This window comes from Astyanax mexicanus, unplaced genomic scaffold, assembly GCF_023375975.1.
Source record: "Astyanax mexicanus isolate ESR-SI-001 unplaced genomic scaffold, AstMex3_surface scaffold_37, whole genome shotgun sequence".
Taxonomy (NCBI): Eukaryota; Metazoa; Chordata; class Actinopteri; order Characiformes; family Acestrorhamphidae; genus Astyanax; species Astyanax mexicanus.
The window spans coordinates 2,527,501-2,537,500 of NW_026040047.1; the positions used below are offsets into that span (position 1 = coordinate 2,527,501).

The following is a 10,000-nucleotide window of genomic DNA, read 5'->3' on the forward strand; positions in this document are numbered from 1 at the left end:
AAGCTTACAGCACCTGGTATTCCCAGGTGGTCTCCCATCCAAGTACTAACCAGGCCAAACCCTGCTTAGCTTCCGAGATCAGACGAGATCGGGCGTTCTCAGGGTAGTGTGACCGTAAGCGATTGCAAAACTCTCATCAAGACTACTTATGCGACTTCATCTATGTTTGGGTTTTAGATTACACACTAGTAATGTATAACAAGACCATGGTCACAGAAGCAAGAGGGGAAAAGCTTACAGCACCTGGGGCCTCATGTACTAAAGGTGCGTACGCACAAAAACATTGCGTACGCCATATTTCACGCTCACGGTCAGATGTACTAAATTTGACTTGAACGTGAGAAAGTGCGTTCCCCCACGGAAGTTTTGTTTCGAGCGTACGCCTTTTTTTTGTACGTATGTATTGTGTTTTTGTCATTTGGCGACACTTAGAGGCGATGCATTGAAATTACAACTAAGATTTCCTTTACGCACAGATTGTAATAAGTCATTATTGGGTCAAATAAAGTGAATTAATCAGACAATTAAACCGTAATTAACCAGACAATTTCATTGGCTTACTGAAATAATCATTCAACGTGTTTCTGCTTAGCCTAGATTATATAAACATGCATGAAATGTTGCGTTGGAGTTGTTGGAGATGGCAGCGTTGGCATTATTGGAAGATATTACTAATGGCCGAATTCGTCGAGAGCGCATTTTCCGTGACCATTATGATTTTTTGGCCCATGATGATGACTGGCTTATGAGCCGTTTCAGATTTCCAAGAGCTATCCTCTTGGAACTCTGTGCTGAGTTGGGTCCCGTTTTGGAGAGAGAAACGGCGAGGAGTCGTGCATTGCCAGTTCCTTTACAGATACTGACAACGCTTGGCTTCCTGGCAACTGGCTCGTTCCAAAGAGAACTGGCAGACCGGTCGGGGATGTCCCAGTCATCTTTGAGCCGTGCCATGCCAGCTGTTTTGGATGGGATCATCTGCATGTCAGCTAGGTATATAAGGTTCCCATATGATGCGGTTGACCAGGCAAACATCAAAGCGCAATTTGCAGCGATAGCCGGTTTTCCTAACGTAATCGGAGCGATCGACTGCACACACATTGCTATAAAGGCACCATCTGAGGAAGAATTTTCTTATGTGAATAGAAAGCACTTTCATTCCATAAACGTGCAAATTATCTGTGATGCAAAAATGTGCCTTACTAATGTAGTGGCACGGTGGCCTGGATCAACACATGATTCGTACATCCTAACAAACAGCATGGTTGGGATAAGATTACAAGCTGGCAGAGTGCGTGATGGGTGGCTTCTTGGTAAGCAACAAATGTAAAGCATTTAAATAGAAGTATTACATATTTTCAGCTTAGAATAGTTTTTTTTATCAAAGTATCTTTATTGTAGTTTAGTTTTTTTTCCCCCCCATCAGGCACAAAGCACCGTCCCTCAATGTTTATAAAGAATTAAAATACATAAATAAAATAAAATAACTAAATAATTAACGATACAATAAACAAAAAAAAAAAAAAAAAAAAAAACCTTAATACAGAAAAAGTAGATAAATGAATAGTTCACAAATTGTTATTACTTACAATTTGTATCGACATTTGTCATCATCATCATATATGGTTCCCAGAGATTGATAAACTCTTTTCGTTTGCCCCTTACAATATATGTTAATCTTTCTAGTCCAATAGAATTTGAGAGTTCTCTTATCCACAGTTTCAATGTAGGACCTTCCATGCTCCTCCAGCATAATGCAATCGTCCTCCTGGCTTGGAGAAGCCCGAAGTCCAGGACTGGGTATTGTTTCACTTTTCGCAAAAAGTTCTCCGGATATATCCCTAACAGGCACAATTTGGCATTTAAAGGGACTATAGCATTGAACATCTCTGACAAACAGTTTATAACATCCCTCCAAAAGCTATAAATTTTTGTACATGCCCATAAGCAATGAAGAAGGTCTCCTTTTTCAGTCATACACTTAGTACAGATATCTGGGATGTTAGCAGACATGTGGTGGAGTTTAACAGGTGTTATATACATTCTCATTAACCATTTGTATTGAAGTAATTGAAACCTTGTATTTATAGTCAGTTTTTGTGCTTTTAAACAGGCCTCTCTCCAATCTATTTCGTCAATGTTATCTCTAGTGTCTGTTCTCCATGCATTCAATTTGTCCAATACTGATTCTTTGCTATGTGCAACTAAAATGGTATAATATTTAGATACATGTCCCTTCCCTTCTAAATTTTGAAGTGTTACTTTCTCAAGTTCTGATAAAGGCGGTAAGCACATTATTTGTTTATATTTTGAGGACATGTAGCTTTTCAACTGTAGATATTTAAAAAAATGTTTCTTAGGAATGTCATATCTTTGACACAACTGGTTAAAGGATAGTAAAGTTCCCTCCTCATAAAGATCCATTATTCTTTTAATTCCTTTTATTTTCCATAGCCTAAAACCTCCGTCTTTTCTACCGGGTGTAAACTGTTCATTACCCCAAATAGGAGTGAATTGAGATAATGTAGGTTCATCTCCCATGTGTTCATGTGTGGCATGCCAGATTAAAGCTGTATTTTTAAGAAAGGGATTTTTTGTGCATCTTTTCAATGTCTTGATATTACTCGAGTATAAATATGAACACAATGGCAGATCAGGAATGGACTGCTGTTCTATATCCATCCAGGCAGGGGGTGTTATCTCGCTGAAATAACACGATGCCGCACTTAGTTGGGCAGCCATATAATACCATTCGAAGTTGGGTAATTGAAGGCCTCCCCTCTCATAAGGCAAATATAACAGCTTAAGGCGAAGTCTGGCTTTCCTGTTATTCCAAATGAAATGGCTTATTATTTTATTGAGTGTATCGAAAAAGGACCTTGGTAACGGCAGTGGAAGTGTCTGGAAATAGAATAAAAATTTAGGTAATATACTCATTTTTATCAGGTTTATTCGGCCAATCATAGATATGGGTAAAACAGACCAGCGATTTAATGTGTCAGTAACTTTCTCTAGCAGGGGGTTATAATTGGATGGGATTATTTCACTTATTTCTGGAGTTATCTTCACCCCCAAATATCTGAAACCCTCTATAGTTGTAGCAAATGGGGTATTTATCATGGGATTATATCTTTCTTTTTTGTTGAGGAACATTAGCACTGATTTAGAATTATTAATTTTATATCCAGAAAATCTTCCAAATTTCTCTATTAATGTTATCAGATTGGGGATACTTATTTTTAATTTTGACAAGAAGAAAATTATATCATCGGCGAATAAAGAAATGCAGTGTTCTGTGACACCAATTGTAATACCCTGTATTTCTGTGTGCATTCGTACAGCTATAGCCAAGGGTTCAATTGCTAATGTAAATAATAGCGGTGATAGTGGGCAGCCCTGTCTAGTAGACCTCTTTAGACTAAAGGGTTTTGAAATGGTATTATTAGTTAATACTACAACCATTGGGTTTGTATATAGCAATTTAATCCATTTAAGGAAGTTGTTACCTAGACCAAATCTAGGAAGCACATCAAACAAGTAGTTCCATTCTATTCTATCAAATGCTTGGCTAGCATCTACTGATAGTATTGCTGTATCTGAAGCATTGTGTTTCTCATAAAGTATATTTAGGACCCTTCTAATGTTGTGGTATCCTTGTCTTTTCTGTATGAAACCTTGTTGATCGTCCCTAACCAGGTTAGGCAGATATTCATCCAATCTCCTTGAAAGGGCTTTACATAATATTTTTGTATCACATCCCATTAAACTAACTGGTCTGTAAGAGGCACATTCATCCGGGGGCTTATTTGGTTTTAATATTAGGGTTATTAAAGCTAATCTGAGTGAGTCTGGAAGCATTCCTTTATCCAGCGATTCTTCAAACATATCCAGAAGTGGTTTTACAAGCTTTTTACCAAATGTCTTGTAAAACTCTATTGGTAAGCCATCTGGTCCTGGTGCTTTACCGCTTTTCATATCACCTATAGCATTAGAGAGATCCTTTACTGTTAATGAGCTATCTAATTTTATCATTTCATCCTCTGTTATCTTCTGAAATTGTAACTGGTTAAGAAATTTTGTCTGGTCCTCCCTATTTCCTGTATGTTCTGACTCGTATAATAGTTTATAAAAGTCTCTAAAGTTATCATTAATCTCCTGCGGGTCCGTCGTTAAGTTGCCAGATGCCAGCTTTGTGCTTAAGATTGTTCTCTCAGCTTGTATTTTTTTAACCCTCCATGCTAGTAGTTTACCTGGTTTTTCCCCTTGGTCATAATAGGTTTGTTTAGTCCACATTAAACTTTTAGCTACCTTATCAGATGTCAATTTATCATATTCCGCTCTCAAAACTAATAGATTCTGTAATGTTCCTGTGTCCTCATCCTCATAGATTTCCTTTTCAAGTTCTCTAATTTTGTGTTCCAATGTTTGCAGCTCCAAATTATTTTGCTTTGTTGTTGACTTTTTATAACTAATCATTTCTCCCCTTATGTAGGCCTTAAACGCTTCCCATCTTATGCTAGCTGTAGTTTCATCTCTGTTCATGTCAAAATATGTATTAATGCAATTTTCTATAAATTTAACAAAGACTGGATCTTGTAATAAGTATGTTTGTAGTCTCCATCTTGAACAACGTTCCAGTCTTCCTAATTGAATTTCCATTGATACGGCTGCGTGGTCACTGATTACTATACTATTATACCAACATTTTTTTACTTTTTTCTGTAGTTCCATTGAAATTAAAAAATAATCGATACGGGAATGCGTTTTATATGTACTTGAGTAGCAAGAATATTCTCTGTCATTAGGGTTCTGTGTCCTCCATATATCGATTAATCTTAGATCCTTCATATGATTAGTAAGCATTTTCCTAGTTTGTACATGGGCCATGTCAGTGTGGGTGGATCTGTCTAACAATGGATTTAAGGTGCAGTTGAAATCCCCCCCTATAATATTTAACCCTTCTAAAGCAGATACTGTAAGAAATAGATTTTTGAAAAAGGATGGGTTGTCCTCGTTGGGGCCATAAACATTTATAAGATTTAGTTTTTGATTCTGTATTTCGCCTTGTACAATAATATATCTTCCATATGGGTCCTGTATGGTTTTTTTGACCTGAAATGATATTGAGTTGTGTATGAGTATAGCGACCCCCCTGGTATGCGTTTTATATGAGGCACAATAAACTTGTCCTGGCCACTTTTTGTTCAAACGATACATGTCTAAGTCGGTTAAGTGAGTTTCTTGTAAGAAAACTATTCTAGAGTTAAGATATTTTATCCTATTCATTACTTGTTTAAGTTTGGCAAACTTTCTTATCCCTCTAACATTCCAGCTGGTAATTTCAATTCTAAATTTACTTTGTTCTGTTACATCCATAGTTTGTTATCAGTTGTCAGAACATAAATTTTGAAGCAATTAAAGCAATAAAAAAAAAAAAAAAAAAAAAAAAAACCGGTGCACATGCCTGAACACACACTGACACACTGAACGAACAACCCCCCTCTCCCCCACCCCTTCTCCCCCCCCCCCACTGACGTGTATCCAACCCACTCTCCTCCCTCCCTCCCTCAGGTCGAAAAAAATACAGGGGACGTTGATCCACAACACTTGGGGAGCAACTAGTCAACAAAACCCGACCCATACCTTCAAATAAACAATTTGTTCTCCTAAACCGTGCACTTTGTTTTATAAGATACTCCTTTTTTGAACATATCTCATTCGCGAACTATACAACTTATTAAGTCATACCAAACTCAACCATTTATATAAGGGAAGAGAAAAAAAAAAAAAAAATCACCTCAGGCCTGTAAGGTTTGTTCAGAGAGATGCAGTGTTCAGTTTTTAAACGTTCAAACGTTTCTATAGTATTCACTTGGGCTGGGAAATCTTCCCATAGAATTCCTCCGCTTCTTGCGGTGTTGAGAAGAGGTGTATCTTGCCATTATGCAGGACTCTGAGTTTGCAGGGACTGTGTTGAAATCCGCGGAAGGCCTTGATGTCAACAAATTGCTTAGTAATAGCGCTAAAGCTTCGGCGAACTCGAACTGTCTCCGCTGAGAGATCCTGCACCACCGTGATCTTTGCCCCTTCGTGAGTAATGTCCTTGCGCCGTGCTTCTCTGTAAACGAACTCCTTCTCCTGGAACTTTAGAAAGCGAACCAAAATCGCTCTGTTTTGGTTGGGTTTTGCAGATGCGAGTGTGCGGTGCACACGCTCCAAGGTGAAAGCTGTTTCAGAACTCAACCCCAGCCATCGCGGTAGCATGTTGTTCATGAAGTCGAACAATGGCTGTTTACCTTCAGCTCCCTCTCTCACCCCAAGCACACGGAGATTCTTTCTCCTACCCCGATTTTCCAGGTCGTCTGCTTTGGATTCGAGAAAGGCGATTCGCTTAATTGCCGAGTTCAATGTAGCGTTAGTGTTTTCCAGTACATCTTCCACATCGCTGACACGGCGTTCTGCTTCATCAATGCGGGCTGTGTTAGCAGAAACATCTCCTCTCATTTCTGTTACCTTGCTCTCCAGTGATGTCAGCGAGGCTGTCATATCGGTCAAGTGACTGGTCATATTATCCAGCTTCGTCCCGAAGTCCGCACGAAGCGCTTTCAGCTCGTTTAAAACTTCGGCTATGTTAGCCATGTTGTCGTTGCTAATGCTAGCAGCCTTATTAGCTGGAGGACTCGTTGAAGTCGGTTTTGGCGTGTTTTTGCGTGCTCGTGTAAAAATATCACACTGCTTGGTCGCAGAGGGGTTTGACATGCTCAGACTCGAACAAATAGCGACGTTTGTCTGGAGTTTTTTCGTTGAAATTGTGCACGGTTCTACGGAGCTCCCTCTCTAAGCTGCCATCTTTGTCGCGGTCACGTGACACCCCCCCAGCTTAGAATAGTTAATTTAAAACATGGGTAATTGTTAAATTACTTAGGAGACAGCGGCTACGCGCTCAAGACGTGGCTGATGACCCCCCTTTGCAATCCGCAGACTGATGGGATATAATTATCTCCATTCACGCACCCGGTCAATCGTGGAAAGGGCGATTGGGCAGCTGAAAAGCCGGTGGCGCTGCCTGGACAGGACCGGGGGAATGCTTCTGTATCGGCCAGAGAAGGTGTGTCGCATTGTGAGGGCATGTGGGGTCCTGCACAATGTTGCGCACAGGTATGCCGTGCCATTGTTGGAGGTGGTGGAGCAACCAGCGGACCCAGAGCCAGGACCAATTAATGCGCAGCCTAACCCAGGTGCCATACAATCAAGGCAACAAATCATAGCTACAATATAAAAAGGTAAGAGACAGCATTTATTTTTTAAATGATGTTATGTAATAACAAAAGTTTGGGAGAAGGACCACGCCCGAACTCTACGTTCTAACTCCACCCCGTATCAATCAACCGTCCTATAAATACCTCCCCTAACTAACTATCTCTCGTGACGAAAGTTCGCACCAGTCGAATCTGCCGCACCCGCCTGCTAGCATTAGCTTGTTCTCCGTCATGGACCTTTAACTCACCGCCTCCGACGAGGACCTCTTCCCTCCTAGCCAGCCTGTCTCCACTCCTGCTCCACCTCGCCGGGCTCGTCGTCTGAATTCCGTAATCTCCATTCCGGCTACTCCTGGTTCTACTCCGGCTACTGCTTATTCTTCCTCCCGGGTCGGTCGTCCTCACCAGTGCACCCCCGGATCTCGGCACTCCCGCCGCTCTTCTCCCCCTACCCCTACTCCACCTCGCCGGGCTCGTCGTCTGAATTCCGTAAATCTCCATTCCGGCTACTCCTGGTTCTACTCCGGCTACTCCTGGTTTTACTCCGGCTACTGCTTATTCTTCCTCCTGTTAAGCTGCAGCGGGTTTTTGAAGGGCCGCGGCGTCCCTTTCCCCCGTTCTGCTCCAAAAGCGGAACTTTTCACTGAACCTCTGAACAGCGCACATGAGCCGCACCGGCGTCGCGGCCTGATGACGTCACCCGCTCAACTCGCCGCCGCTGCAGCTCTCGCGCCCCTGGCGCGGCACCAACTTCGCCTCAGCGCCTCGTTTCTCTCGTCCCTCTTCCCCTCAGTCGTCCAACTCCCCCTCCCTCTGTCGTCCAACTCCCCCTCCCTCTGTCGTCCAACTCCCCCTCCCTCTGTCGTCCAACTCCCCCTCCCTCTGTCGTCCAACTCCCCCTCCCTCAGTCGCCCAAACCCCCTCCCTCAGTCGTCCAAACCCCCTCGCCGCTGCTGCAGCTCTCGCACCCCTGGCGCGGCTCCAACTTCGCCTCAGCGCCTCGTTTCTCTCGTCTCTCTCGTTTCCCTCTTCCCCTCAGTCATTCAAACCCCCTCTCTCAGTCATCCTCCTTCTCCATTTCTGCGTTCCTCCTGCTGTTCTCCAACAGTGTTGCCAACTTGCCAATGTAGTTTTTGTTTGTTATTGAGAGTTTAAATGAACACACATGCTCTTCAGTTTCTCCTCAGCGAGCAGCAGGTGCTGCCGCGAGCCCCGCCCACGACACTCACAGCGCAGTCTCAGTCAGACCACACACTCACACCGCTCTTCAAACACGCTGCAACGAACTGCGCATACCTACAGCCGCCGCTGCCTGTCAAAAAAAAAAAAAAAAAAAAAATCATGTAATTTACGTTAAAATGGAGTTATTTTCAGAAGTCTCTGCCTATTTATAAAAGCAACAGACGGAGTTCATTCGTAACATTTCTAACATTTAAGGGGTTTTAATCACAAATTGCAGCCAATGGCTACTTTCCTTACTGAGCAGTTGGCAACCCTATTCTCCAACCCGTCCCTTCCAGCCAGCCTTTCTCCTTCCTTTACTCCGTCAATTCTCTCCCCGCCTCCTCTCTCGCCGTTTCTCACCGGGCTGCAGCACCCGCTCAGCTCCTTGCTGGAGCTTCATGATCTTCATTCTCCATCTACAGCGCCGCCCCCTCTCAGCTCGCGCTGCGGTTCATCTCCAACACTGGAACCCTGCTACATTCCAAGACGCCCCGGATCTGGAACTTCATTGACGTGTGTTTGCGGGACGAAGCTCCCCATCCCGCGATGGGCCTGGCTGTCTAAGGCTGACATGGTTTCGGCTTTCAAAATCCTCCCTCTCCATCCTGACTCCTGGCGCCTTTTCAGAGTCTGTTTTTCAGTTCACCTTGCTTTCGGGTGCAAAGTAACCCCAAGCTTCGACTCCTTTGCTAAGGCGCTCTGCTGGATTTGCTTAACACGGGCCCCAGTTCGTGCTCCACCTCCTGGGTAACTTCGTCATCGGTCCTCCTTCCTCGCCCCTCTCGATGGGTCTTGAAGCCATGACCAGCGCTTTCACTCGCCTCCCTGCCCCGCCGTCGGAGGACTCCGTTGGTCCCTCCACATCTCTCGAGTTTCTTGGGATCTTTCTGGACTCCGCCTCCTTTCAAGTCTCCCCGCCCGTACCTAGCACCGTCTTTCCCCCCTCGGCCACTTTATTCACAACCCAAAATCGAACCCAGGGTCGTTCTTTCATTTCCCGCCTCCTCCGCTTGGCTTTTTCGTCCGAGCCCTCCACCATTTGTTATGCTCAACTGATACTGCACGTCAGAGCTCCATTTCTGGCTGTGCCTCCTCTGCAATCAAACGGGTTTTTCTTCTACGCCAACGCAGCTTCCAGCTCTTTTGATATTAAGCTCTTCATAGATGCCGCTCCTTCCTCTGGTCGCTTCTGCTTGGCCGGAGAACTTCATCTGCTCCGCCGCGCGATTCTTCTGCGCTCTCTGGACTTATATGCGGTCCTCGTCGCTGCCCTCCTTTGGGGACATGAATGGTCAAAATCTATTCTACTCCACTCTGATCAATCTCGCCGCAGTCCACATCAAAAAAAAAAAAAAAAAGTTGCTCCAAATCGCTAGAAATCTTGCCTTTTATCCGTCGTCTCACTTGGCACTACATTAGGCATCAGTTCACCACTAAAGCTGTTCACACCTCAGGTCCATTTAATTCTATCGCTGATAGAATTTAATTCTATTCTTTTTCGTTTTCAGTTACAGAAATTC

General features: G+C 43.5%; 1 non-coding gene across 1 annotated transcript; it reads right to left on the reverse strand.

Moving 5' to 3' along the window:
- Position 1: 1 nt before the first annotated feature.
- On the reverse strand, positions 2-120 carry LOC125793682 (5S ribosomal RNA). Its single transcript, XR_007433203.1, has one exon. It is a non-coding gene; the product is annotated as a 5S ribosomal RNA (ribosomal RNA).
- Between the last annotated feature and the right edge of the window lie 9,880 nt (positions 121-10,000).